Source organism: Rhinatrema bivittatum, chromosome 5 (assembly GCF_901001135.1).
Source record: "Rhinatrema bivittatum chromosome 5, aRhiBiv1.1, whole genome shotgun sequence".
In the NCBI taxonomy this organism is placed as follows: Eukaryota; Metazoa; Chordata; class Amphibia; order Gymnophiona; family Rhinatrematidae; genus Rhinatrema; species Rhinatrema bivittatum.
In genome coordinates this window covers 352198998-352211916 of record NC_042619.1, presented here as the reverse complement: position 1 = coordinate 352211916, position 12919 = coordinate 352198998, and the positions used below count along the sequence as shown (strand labels likewise).

Here is a 12919-nt window from a genome sequence, read left to right as displayed (position 1 = left end):
CTACATCTCACTGCTGACTGCTGGGAAGCTGCTTTCTTTATTGCCTCGTACCACGTGGCTTTTTTCTTTGTTTACACTTTTTTTGCGGCTGTGAGACTCCCCTTAACAAGGCTAATGTCCCTCTTCAAGCCCAAACTCCTCTTCTTGAACAGCCCTTTCAGGTCTTTCACACATGTCCTGCCTCACTGCTCACTCTTAAACTGCCTCCCCTCCTGATCGAGCACGTGGCCTGGGGTCGGGCTTTTCCCTGATTGCAAACACAGCATCTCGGCAGCCAGGAGGTATCTACCCGTGTTCACCTCTGTGTCCTGCCTTCCTTATATCGCGGCTCCTCACAAACCCCAAGCCCTTTGTTCATCCCTCCCAGCCCTATCTACCTTGCTTATCCTCTCAGCCCACCCCTGTCCTGACCCCACCCCTCCCCTTCCCTCATGTCCATCAATCTTCTGAATTTGTTTCCTACCCTGCTCCTCCTCTCCCCTATTTTCCAACAGTGAGGAAAGTCCCCTCCCATGTTGTGCTCCTGTTCCCTGAACACCAGAGTCTCTTCTATGCTAATATGTCCTCTTAAAGGGAACCAGGAAGCAACGTGCAACACTTACACTTGGACCTAGCCACCAGTTATGACGCACACAGTCGCCAAGAGCTAGCTTTTTTAAAAAATCTATTTATCAGATTTTAGGTTATTGCTGGGCAGCGCTTTACTGAACATTAATAACTTATAACAAAATTCCAACTGCAGAATTGATTAAAAGGGTCACTAGCATGAAGTGTCTCTCTAAGGATTAAAGACCTAAAAATAAATTCACCCACTGCACTTAAAAGGTGATCTCATCTGAGATAAGGACAAGACAAGCATTTCCACAAGCAAACTAACACACTACAAAATCTTTCAGCAAAATCAATGCAAATGAACAAGTGGTGCAACCCAGTATTTTGTTTCCAAGCCATGGATTTTCATCGTCGAAGGGGAGGAACGGTAAAAGGCATAAAATCAAACGATTCAAAGTTTATGTGGCTTTTTAGTTTGCATTTTCATAAAATTAGTACATTTCCTTTCAGTTCTCTTAATTTTTCGGCATGAAGGACTTAAAGCCCTGGCTGAGGAACCTTGCACAATAAGAAGCTTCCAATTACCACCCAGCGGTTGCTGAATTCTCTCTAGTGATTTTTGCAGTTAACGTTCCTGCAAGATTTTTTTTTTTGTTTTAAGAGGAAGTTTTCATCTACCCTTCCTGCTCACCATCAAACAGAGAAGTGAGAAACCGGAGTGCCTGACATATCTTGGTATTTCTCTGTCCGAATTCCCACCGCCCATCCAGCAACAAAGGTTTCCGAAGAGAAGCATGACACCCACATGGTGTTTAACCATAGAAGATATGCATTCGGCGTACAGAGGAGGAATAAAAAGGAGGGCACAACAAAAATTGCAGAGGATATGAATTAAGAGAAGGATCCATCCACAGATCATCAGTACGACTCCAGTGCCATTTACAAGGAACTCTGCTGCAGAAGGAGTTGCATGTGCTACAGATAGGGACATTCACTTTCAGATTTTATTTTTTTTTTCTGGGAATTTCAAAGTTATAACAAAAACAATCAGTGGGGAAAAATGACTATATCACAGGAGAGAAATCAGATTTTCCACCAATTTGTTATAACTGAAATTCCCAGGATAAAAAAAAAAAAACCTGAAAACTAAATTCCCCTAGGTATGTAGTATTGTTAATCCCGAACCGTCAAGGTAAAAAAAAAAAAGATCTGGTGGCGACTCTAAAATTTCAGGAAGGAAATAAATGGGACTGCAATGACGGAGGGCAGCCCGTACTGTCAGGTGTAGAAATATTCTTATCTGGAATGTAGATTTCCTGAGAGTTGGATCACAGAACCAGAGTCGCAGATTAGTTCTTTCTGACTTGGATTTATGGAGCCGGGCTGGAAGACTTCTATCATTTTACCTGCTTAGACTGCTTTGTCGGTAAATGTTTGAAAACCCAGCTTCGTAGGCAGCTTGGTTTACTGGCACTCATTAAGAGGACATTAAACGCCCAGGCGGTTTATTCTCCTCCCACTATGGATAATCCTGACACCCCTGGAATGAAAGAGCGACTTAGAGAAACAATTCTTAGCCCTGGTTTCGAGAGTGCGCCCCCATGGACTCCTAAAAAGCCGATGCAAGAAAAGTGCAGGGAAAAAAAAACAAAACACAAACGGGCGCTCGCATTGAGCACCCGTTTTCCCAACGCGCGCCCCTCCGCCTCTGCTGGGCGCCTGATGCGATTATGGTGACGAGGCGCCGTGCTAAGGAGGATGCTCTAGGGACAGATTGTGCGTCCTTGGCACCAAGCGCCCAGGACACATGGCTTTTCGGGTTAGGAAAACCTACTCAATTTACGAGCGTCCATTTTCCTATAACCTGACCACTATCGGGACTTTTGTTTTTCACGACGCTGCTTTCTGCGGTTCTTCCTTCTTAGTATCACTATGATATTAAGTCGGGGGAACGACTGAAGAGCAGTATTTTTGGCTGTTTTGTTGAGGCTTGGGGGCTCCTCAGAACTTAACGCCAGATCCTGGGATGGCGTTAATATTTGCAGGTTAAAGAGTGCACGTCGGGCGCACGGTGATTTTTTTTTTTTGCATCTGGGTGCTAGCTAACGACCTCATCTACCCGTCATTTACACGCGACGAGCACTAGTTTGGACACATGTTTTGATGCACTGATCCCATCATTGCGTCGGGAATTATTCCAGCGCCTCCGAAATGCACGTCCGACAGCGCGTCAAGCTGTGCAATGGGTGGAGCGCAGTATATTGCATCGGCCTCCTAGAAAGGACCCCAGTCCAGGGGTTACAAATGTAACAGAGGTCCCAACTGATGAACCGTTCACATCATTAAATCCAAAGTGGAATGACTGACGACCCCGAAGGAGCAAATCTTAAGCAGGAAGCCAAAAGCACCGGATGGGTACTGGAAGGTGCATTCAAGGAGGAGAGGCGAGGCAGTGTGCGGAATTGCCCGTATAGTACCCGGTTCAGTGAATAAATAATTCCATTTTCACGGCTGCCAAATTGGCACTTTTCACAAGCACTCACTTTTATTTTATAATGAAAAAAAAAAAATAGGGGACGAAGAGTGCACACGTTGGTGGTATCGCATGTACTTTATCTGTGACGGGAAAGTAATTTCAACATATCCTATTTTCTCAGCAGAGATATGCCTACAATGTCCCATGTTGTCAACACAAATCACTACCGTTTGTTCCATAAACACGGCCATGTCCGAACACGTGCTCTCCAAAACAAAAAGCTTCTTTATTCTTATCATTTAGAAGGGCAATGTTTGTTTTCGGGTGGAAAGTACTGCTGTTTTCAAGTTACTGTCCTCAGCAGCGAGCAACAAAGTGCTTCTTTGATTTACCCTTAAGAGTAACTGAACAGTGAGAAAGTAAAACCATGCCAAAAAGCAAAACAAAACAAAAAAAAGTGATATGTAAGGTGCAAAACACATGATCTGTAATTTACAAAATATACACAGATAGGGGAAACTATAACGGAACATAAAAAGGCAGATTATGATGACCTGTGCAAAATTCATAAGTCTGGAGCAGGTTGATTCCCTCAGCTGGGCTGTACAAAATTACTGCTGCAGAAAATCGGAAACTAAAACTCACAAAAAGGTTAAACTGGCAGAAGTTTGGAAATTATGAGCAGTAGTTACCCAACCATTTGGGCTTCAACTTTTGCTTCCAATTCTTAATGCAGTTTAAAAAAACAAACAAAAAAAACCCAACAACCACCCATTCACAATTCAAGCACCTTTAAAAAGCAAAAAAAATAAACACAAAAAAACAAACCTACCATTGTCACTCACTTCATGCTTACAACAGGGGCTCGAGTCTGAGAAAGGGATTAAAAAAAGAAAAGAAAAAAAAGACCCACTAGTTCTGGATTTAGAGACTACACAAGGGTTATTTAAGTATCAGTAAACGGAAGAGGAGGTCCAGGGAAGGTTAAGGGATGCTACAGGTGCAACAGGCGAAGCCGAAGCCTTGACGACTGGCGCTACAGCTCACTAATCTCAAACCCTTGCCAACTCGTAAAGAGCAGAAAGACCTTGCCACACCGGGGGCCCTGCTTGGTCATGCAGCCCCCCCCCCCCCCCCCCCCCCCCGGTGCTAAAATGCTGCAGCGCTGCTATGTGCGGTCAGCGGCAGCGTCTACCTGCTGGCATTAGTGTGCTTACACCTAGCCCCACCCCCACTAATGCAGCTGGCAGCAGAAGCTGTTCCTTTTTTGCAGACCCACAGCTGTGGATCGAGGCCTCTGCACCATCCCTGGGAAAATCATTGTGGGGCCCATTGAGGATCCCTCTCCATCTCTTTACCCGCAAGAGTACTTATACACCCCTGCCCTCCCCAGAGCCTGCTGTGATTCAACCGAGCTTTGCAAGATGCCTGAAGCTCTCTCTCTCTCTCTTTTTGTTTGTTTTTGTGGGTTTTTTTTTGTTTTTGGGTTTGTTTGTTTTTTTTTAACTTTGTCGTTCCTCAAAGCAACCTGAGAGGAGGAGCTTTAGGACCCTTGCCTAAGTGTCCACAAATAGCCCCTTTTTTGGTTCGCCTAGGAGAGCTAGGAACGCCCCCCCCCCCCCCTCCCCTGGAGTGTCCAGGGTACTGGGATCACCCAGAGGGGAATTCGACCAGGGAATACCCGAGAGAATAACAGCCCCCAGTGCAAGCCTTTGACTACTTTCGCCAGGCTAGGGCCAGACCCAGGCTCTGGGAGTTTCTACCACCAGTCCTCATGCGTCCACAGTTGCAGGAGACAGACTGCTGGCAACTGCCCCAGGCCACACCTTCCTTATAGCCAGAGTCAACTACGGGAAGGGGGGGGGAAAAAAAAAAAGTCCCATGTGTAAGGACTTGTCTAGCCGTCTTGCTCATCACACAATACCAATGCATGATGGCCACAGCAGGCATACCAGGTTAGGAAGCAGCCTTGCTCTATAGCCCCTGGCCATCACGACAGCTGAACTAGAGGGGGCCATTTTAAAAATGCTGAAAAAAACACTCAGGTAGGCTCGAGGTAATAGATCCTATTAAACGCTGGTTTCAATTGATCCGGAAGCCTGAAAGAGCAGGAATAAAACAGATGGGAGAAAAAATAGGAAAAAAAAAAAAAAGTAAGCATAGCATCTTAACTGGATGCAATGGGGCTTGGCTTCATGCAATGGTGATGTAAGTTATCAGCTTCAACGCTACAATAGTTCTGCAGTGGGGATGTCAACAGAACCGTTGGCTGATCAAAAACGTTCATACACTGGTGCATCAAATAACTTTCCCCAGACACGGCTCATATATTAGTTAGACAAGAAAAATTACCTTCCAACAGCACTTTTACAGGTTCAGAAGCACTAGAGAGACTTCAGCACTCTCTGCAGTACAGTAACTAAATTCTTCTTTATTCAATTGCACCCCAATTTATTCAGGATTAATACTCAAGAGAGGTCATCTCTCATATTTGAGAAACTGGAGAAAGTAAGTGTCAAGTTTAGCCTAGGTGAGAGGGTCACGGGCCATTTAAAAAGCAAAAATTAAAAATGGCTTATATTCATTTTTAACAAACTTAGTTAACGATTACTAACACAGAACATCTAAGTAGTTTGATTGACAAAGCTGCAGGGGCATGTGCCTCAGGTGTCCCGCGAATGTGAGCTTGTATCTCTGTTTTACTTGATCAAATGCTCCAATAAAGGGGGGAAAAAAAAAGTTTAAAAAAAAATACACATAGCTACAACGGATAATGGAGCTTACACTCTTAGAAGAAACAAAAACAGAAGAGAGACGAGGATCTGAATAGCTTGCAAGAATGGCTTAGTAGTAAGTTACAGAGAAAATGATGAAATCTGACCACCTGTCTGAAAAAGCATCTACAGGTGGATCAAAAGGTGAGGAAGATCCAGCGTATCGCAAGAAAAAGATGGCAACCAGAAGGAGAAAGCCATGGACCTGAAAAGAGAACAGAGCTGAAAAAGCTTCTGACAGGCAGAGGGGTAAAGAAACAAAACATCTGGATGGACAGACACGATGAAGCAAAAGTGTACATTCACCATCAAACACACCTAAAAATGGAGCGTGAGATGCAGGGAGACCATAAGGATTGCAGAACATTAGATATGGTAATCAATAGAAAGAACATAAGAACATAAGAAAATGCCATACTGGGTCAGACCAAGGGTCCATCAAGCCCAGCATCCTGTTTCCAACAGTGGCCAATCCAGGCCATAAGAACCTGGCAAGTACCCAAAAACTAAGTCTATTCCATGTAACCATTGCTAATGGCAGTGGCTATTCTCTAAGTGAACTTAATAGCAGGTAATGGACTTCTCCTCCAAGAACTTATCCAATCCTTTTTTAAACACAGCTATACTAACTGCACTAACCACATTCGCTGGCAACAAATTCCAGAGTTTAATTGTGCGTTGAGTAAAAAAGAACTTTCTCCGATTAGTTTTAAATGTGCCCCATGCTAACTTCATGGAGTGCCCCCTAGTCTTTCTACTATCCGAAAGAGTAAATAACCGATTCACATCTACACGTTCTAGACCTCTCATGATTTTAAACACCTCTATCATATCCCCCCCCTCAGTCGTCTCTTCTCCAAGCTGAAAAGTCCTAACCTCTTTAGTCTTTCCTCATAGGGGAGCTGTTCCATCCCCTTTATCATTTTGGTAGCCCTTCTCTGTTCCTTCTCCAGTACAACTATATCTTTCTTGAGATGCGGCGACCAGAATTGTACACAGTATTCAAGGTGCGGTCTCACCATGGAGCGATACAGAGGCATTATGACATTTTCCGTTTTATTCACCATTCCCTTTCTAATAATTCCCAACATTCTGTTTGCTTTTTTGACTGCCGCAGCACACTGAGCCGACGATTTCAATGTGTTATCCACTATGACACCTAGATCTCTTTCTTGGATTGTAGCACCTAATATGGAAGAATCACCATAATTCATTTAATCAAAGTAGTATCACTACAGGGAAAGGGCTCCAAATACTATTAGTAATTATCGTTAGTGCTTCTCTAATTATCCTCATTTGATAACACAGAAAAGGCTTTTATAAAGGAGATGCAGTTTTCACAGATACCATCCGCTAACCATAACCATCTGCCCTGCAGGGAGCATATGTTCCCCACAAACCATAAGTACATTGACCCTTTCTAAAAAAAAAAAAAAAAAAAAAAAAAAAAACTTACTTCCATTAATAAACCCAAATTAACTATACGGCGATCTCTGATTTCTGCTTATAATTAAAGTTACAAACTGCTCCATCTGGAATACTCACTACTAAATTATACCTCCTGCATATACTGCTACTGCAAGGGAAAAACACAAATGCCAAAATGAAATGTCTGAACGGTTACTATAATAGAAATGGAAGAGAATTAGTCAAGAGAGAGAGAGAGAGAGAGTTTCGGTCCCTTGAAAATGTCGCACATCACCCACAATTTAAAAACCACAATAAGTGTTAAAAACAGCAGCGAGTCAATTAAGCGTCAAGAGGTTCCAAAGAGTAAAATTCGACGAACGGGAAAGCTTGTGGCTCATTCACTTTATAGCAAAAAAAAAAAAAGCTCTGGAAGAATTGCATGGCAATAAGGCTCTGGCTAGGTAGAATTAGTTCAGCATTGGTGTTACTTCAGACAGGGATGCCATTAAGGCGTAGGGAGGCAGAGCTTCCATGAAACAAGAACACTGATTTTCCTGGTCCATTTTAGAGTACAAAAAAACCCCCTCAAAATATGAGCATATTATTCAAACTGAGCCATCCAATCCAATAGTGAATCTCCTTTAAATCTGAGATTAGCAGACACAGAAAACAAAAAACACAAAAAAAAAAACCCAATGCTCCAAGCACATCTTTACAAAAAAAAACAACCCAAAAAAGCTTCATTCTATAATCGCAAGCAACCACAAGGACCTTTAAATGCTGTAAAAACATGGAAGATTCGTACACAAATAACAGGATTTCTTTTAGTGGCCAGAACCATAATGCGCTCCCTTGCCATCTTTCAGTCAGCTGTGGCGTGCAACCCCTAGATTAGGTCACAGATTTATGACGTGCACGCCCAAAGAGATTATAACTTACTCTCTCTGTGAGGCAGCGGCTTAACTAAAAATACCCTGTACAGGCAAAGTCTCTAATCTGCAACTGCTCCAAAAAGGACTGCACATCACTGGAGCCATCACAATTAAGGTTTTTGGGGAGGGGAGGGGGACATCTGATAAGTAGTCTTGTTTCTAAGAAATCTAAAGCTCTCTTCCACATATATCATGCCAGCCAGCTCCTTTCCAGCCTTCTCTAAAAAGCTATCCAGGTGACGTGTGAAGCCCACCATTTTCACATTAAGAAGGCAAGTTAACCAAGCAATCCTCATGCCCAAGTTGCCACCCAGCTACAGCTACGTGAAAAAATGTTTAGGCATTGCAGCTCAAATCGCGCGGTTCAATGGAGGGTGACGTGATGTGCCCGAGGACTCGAGGAGAGTCGGCGTGATTTGAATCCCGGCTCCCCCCGCCGCACACTAGCCCCTAGGCTACTCCTCCGCTCCACTACAACAGAGACTACTGTATAAACCAAAGACCAAACTGTGAACGTCACAAATACTGGCCGGCTCACTGCAGGATTATGCCACATTACAAATGGCTCGCCGACACGAGCGAAACCCGTACGGTACTTTCAATAAACGTAACATTGGCTAAGAAACTGTTTTTAATAAAAATGGTAGCAGCACTATGTATACTTAAAAACAGAGATGGGCTGTTTACAGTATCAATGGATACCTCCACAGCCCAGCTGTTGTGAGGTTACAGGAGAGGTCAACTAGCTCAGCTTTTTTTCTTTTTTTTTTCTTTTTTTGGGGCTTGCTGTACTCTCCCAGGTCCTTACATGACCCAGAACATCCTACTGGCTTTGGGATGGAGCGAAAAACATTGAGCTAGGGTTTTTCATTATCACCGCGCTAGAAGTGAAAAAGCATAAAAAGCCATCACAGAACACAATCACATGACTAAAATTCATAGATCTGCTTTGTAGCTGCACATGTACATATACAAATGTACTGCTTTATATACGCAAAATCTATTGCTACATATGAAAAATCAATACCTATAAATACACTATATGTACAGACACACAAGCTAACAAAAAGTGCCTGATATTGCTCAGAAAGTCTGGTCTTTAATAGACCAGACTATCTGAGCAATATCAGGCAGTGTGTGTGTGTGTGTGTGCCTGTGCATGTGTGTGCATGCATGCTCGTGTGCCTATGCCTGCCTGTCGCCGTGCGTGGAAGCATGAGAGACAGGGCTTTGCAGACAGTGTGACCAACATGACCGACCGACAGACACAAGCCTTTTATAGATAAGATTCTAGAAACTGTGGACCAGGTAATAAACTATGCATATTAATAATCCAACTATTCAAATAAGAAAAGTCCATATAAAAAAAAAACATAACCCAGACACCTTTTCATTTCAAGAAAGGGAGAGACCACATACATTTTTTTTTCTCAAACTAATTGTATGTTCTGACCTTATAAGGATAATAATTCAGAATTTGAAATTAAAAAATTTTTTTAATTTATTTTTAATCAGATTTAGTGCATCAAATGCACAGCCAAACCCCCCCACCCCCGAAAACTAATAGCGCTCATCACATGCATGGTAATGAGGCTATTAGTTAGTCCCTGGGATACTGAAAGTAAAATGTGTGGCCATTTTCCTAACCTGTGGCTGTCAGTGGTTTCAGCAACAGACACTGGAAAAATTGAGCGAGATTTGTCTGAAGCCGCTGACAGCCAACTCCACACTAATAAGGAGGTGCTAGGGACACACTATTGTCCCTAGCGCCTCCTTATTAGCATGACCCTTCATTTAAATAAATTGCGAATCCAGGACAGGTGGCTGGGCGCGCATCGGGAGAGTGGGTGCTTAACAGGGAGCGCCTGCTCTCCCGCAAGTCTTATAGTATCGGCCTGTCAGTCTCTTAATCACTGTCGCTCGTTCAAACAATATCTATGTGGTTTTCTAAAAGTTGTTAAAATTTTATGTTAGATCATACAGATCTTTTGAAAAGCCAAGTTTTAAGTTCACATTTGGAGCTCTTTCTTTCTGTAATCAAACGTAACGACTCGGGTAGAGAGTTCACACAACTTGGAGCCCACTACAGAAAGCGTATGGTCTCTTATTTGCGTTAAATGAATGCTCCATGGTGTAGGTACGGCTAATAGTCCTTTGTTTTGTGATCTTAGTGTTCGTTGTGGTGTGTATGGTTGGGGAGTCACGCCTAATAAAGATGGAGTTTCTGTCATTGATTGTGCTGAAAATTAGTGTTAGCATTTTATAGTGGATTCTTCATTGTACTGGCAGCCAGTGTAGATATATCAGTAAAGTGGTGATGTGAACAAAATTTCTCTTTCTCTAACAATAGTCTTGCAGATGCATTCTGTAGAAACTATAATGGTTTTAAATTGTCAGAGTAGGCTTAGTAATAGGGAGTTGCAGTAACCTAAATTTGAGAATATTAGTGTTTGTAAAACAGTTCAGAAGTCCTGGAATATTAATATAAAATTCACAGCTTGGAGTATTCCGATTTAATTTGGGGTTTTTTTCATCGTGATGTTCTCATTGAGCTGTATTCCTAGATCGGTAGTTGGCTCAGAAGGTGTGATGTGAAAATTCCCTAAGTCCAGAGATGGCGATTTAAATTACAGGTTGGTTTCTCTTTAGCCACACGACTTCAGGTTTTTTTTGTGTGTTTAGTGTTAGTTTAAGCTTAGATAGCTATTGCTGTATTGCCTTCATGCACGTTGAGAGTTTCACTGCTGTGTTTACAAATTGATTTGGCGACAGAATATAGAACCGTATGTCATCAGCGTATAGGAAGAAGATGATTCCTAGTTCTGCTAGTAATTTACATAGGGGAAGCATATAGATGTTGGAAAGTGTAGCAAACGTGCAGAGCCTTGGGGGAACACCTGTATAGATTGAGAAAGTGTCAGATAAGTGGCTGCCCAGTTTGACTTGGAAAGTCCTATCAGCTAGGAAGGAGGAGAACCATTTGAGAACACTTCCATCTATTCCAATCTTTTTCATCTGTCGGCATAGCAGGGTGTGGTCGACAAAGTCGAAATGCTGCTGTTAAATCTAATAGTACCAAGATATAAGAATTATCATTGTCAAACCCCTGTAGCACAGGGTCAATTAAAGATATGTACGGTTTCTGTTGAGCGATCTTTTCTGAATCCCAACTGGTTTGGGTATAGAATATCATTGTCTTCTAAGTGATTTTCCAATTGATTACACTGCTTTTTCCAGAACTTTTGTAATAAAAAGGCAAATTGGATATTGGTCTATGATTGTTCCAATCATCAATTCTGCCAGTTTTTTTGTTTTTTTTTTTAGGATTGGTTTGATCACAGCTTGTTTCGCTATACATGGGACCAGCCCTTCTGAAAGCAAGAGGTTGACTATGGTTGCGATTGCTGGAGTGATTATGTTATGCACTATTTTCAGAAACTTGCCAGAATTGGGTCTAGTGGGTGGATAGCAGGTTTAATTTTGGTAATGATTTGATTTATTTGGTTGCTATGTCGAAAGTGTTCCATGTAGGGCTTCCAGGTTTTTCTTCATGTTCTTTTGTTGGTGATTAAGTGGGGAATTAAGTTTTTAATCTACTTTAGATAACAAGGTGGCATATTCATTGCAGTCAGTCACTCTGAGAAGTTTATACCCAAGCTGGAGGAAGATGGGTCCTTGATTAAGTTTTTGACGGTTTTGAAGAGTAATTTGGAATTAAACCTTACTCCATGAATCTGTTTTGCATAGTATTCTTTTTGCTTTATTGATTTGTTCACAGTATTTTGATAGAAGAGATCTGTATTTTTTTTATTTTTTTTTAAGGATTCTGCTGATGGACATTTCCACCATTGTTTCTCCAATTTTCTCAGTGTCTGTCTGGTTTGTCTCAGCTCTTCATTGTACCAAGGTTTTTGTTTTGAGGTATTCTGTTCATTTTGAAACATTTTTGTCTGTACTGGGCTTAGGTTATTAGCATTATTATTATTGACGATATTATCCCAGGAGTTAAAGGCGGAGGTGGCATTAGATTGATTGAACTCAACTAGCTTATTTTTCAATGATTTTCAGAAAAAAGTTACAGAGCAAGTTTAAGATAAGTGCATAGTTCATCGATTTTAAGAAATATAATTGAATGTCGGGCAAGATATACGATCAAAGCATTGATTAAAGTGGAATAAATGCTGGGGTCTCCGACAGAAGTGTATTCAACAAAATCTACACAAGTAGTGGCAAAGCCATTAGATTGCTTATATCAAAGAGAAAATTAAATAGTTTGCAACTTACATTGGTTTTAAAAGAAGTACTATTAAAAAATGTAAAAGAATTTGTCTTTTTTGCATTAAAAATACAAAAATAAGGTTTTTAGACCTGTGATTACAACAACTTATCATTCAGAATTTGAAACATCATATTCTTTACCAGTGCTGAGGTCTTTTCCTCTTTTTGAAAAATAATTTTTAAGGCGATTCTGTATAATATAAAAAATCAATAATGAAGTTGTAATAAAAATAAACATTGTGTCCCTTCTACTTTTTATTTTGATTGTTCGTTTATATGGGTGGCAGGGAGGTTTCTTTTGCTACCTGTGGTGGTGTTAACTTTAGCTGTAACACTTCTGCATGGGGGTAACCTACGTGGAGTGGCAGTTACAACCCTAAACATTTTGCTAGATAGTCTGGATGAACCATTTGGGCCTTAATCTGCTGTTATTTTCTATGTATGTTGCTATAATGGCCTACCAACCCATTATCAGGGTGCAATTATGATCCCTCAAG

At 41.6% G+C, this 12919-nt stretch overlaps 1 protein-coding gene across 1 annotated transcript in view; it reads right to left on the bottom strand.

Annotated features, from left to right (window-relative positions):
* Window positions 1-12919, bottom strand: part of RASA3 (RAS p21 protein activator 3) — a 353769-nt gene that overhangs the window by 298962 nt on the left and 41888 nt on the right. The window lies entirely within an intron of this gene.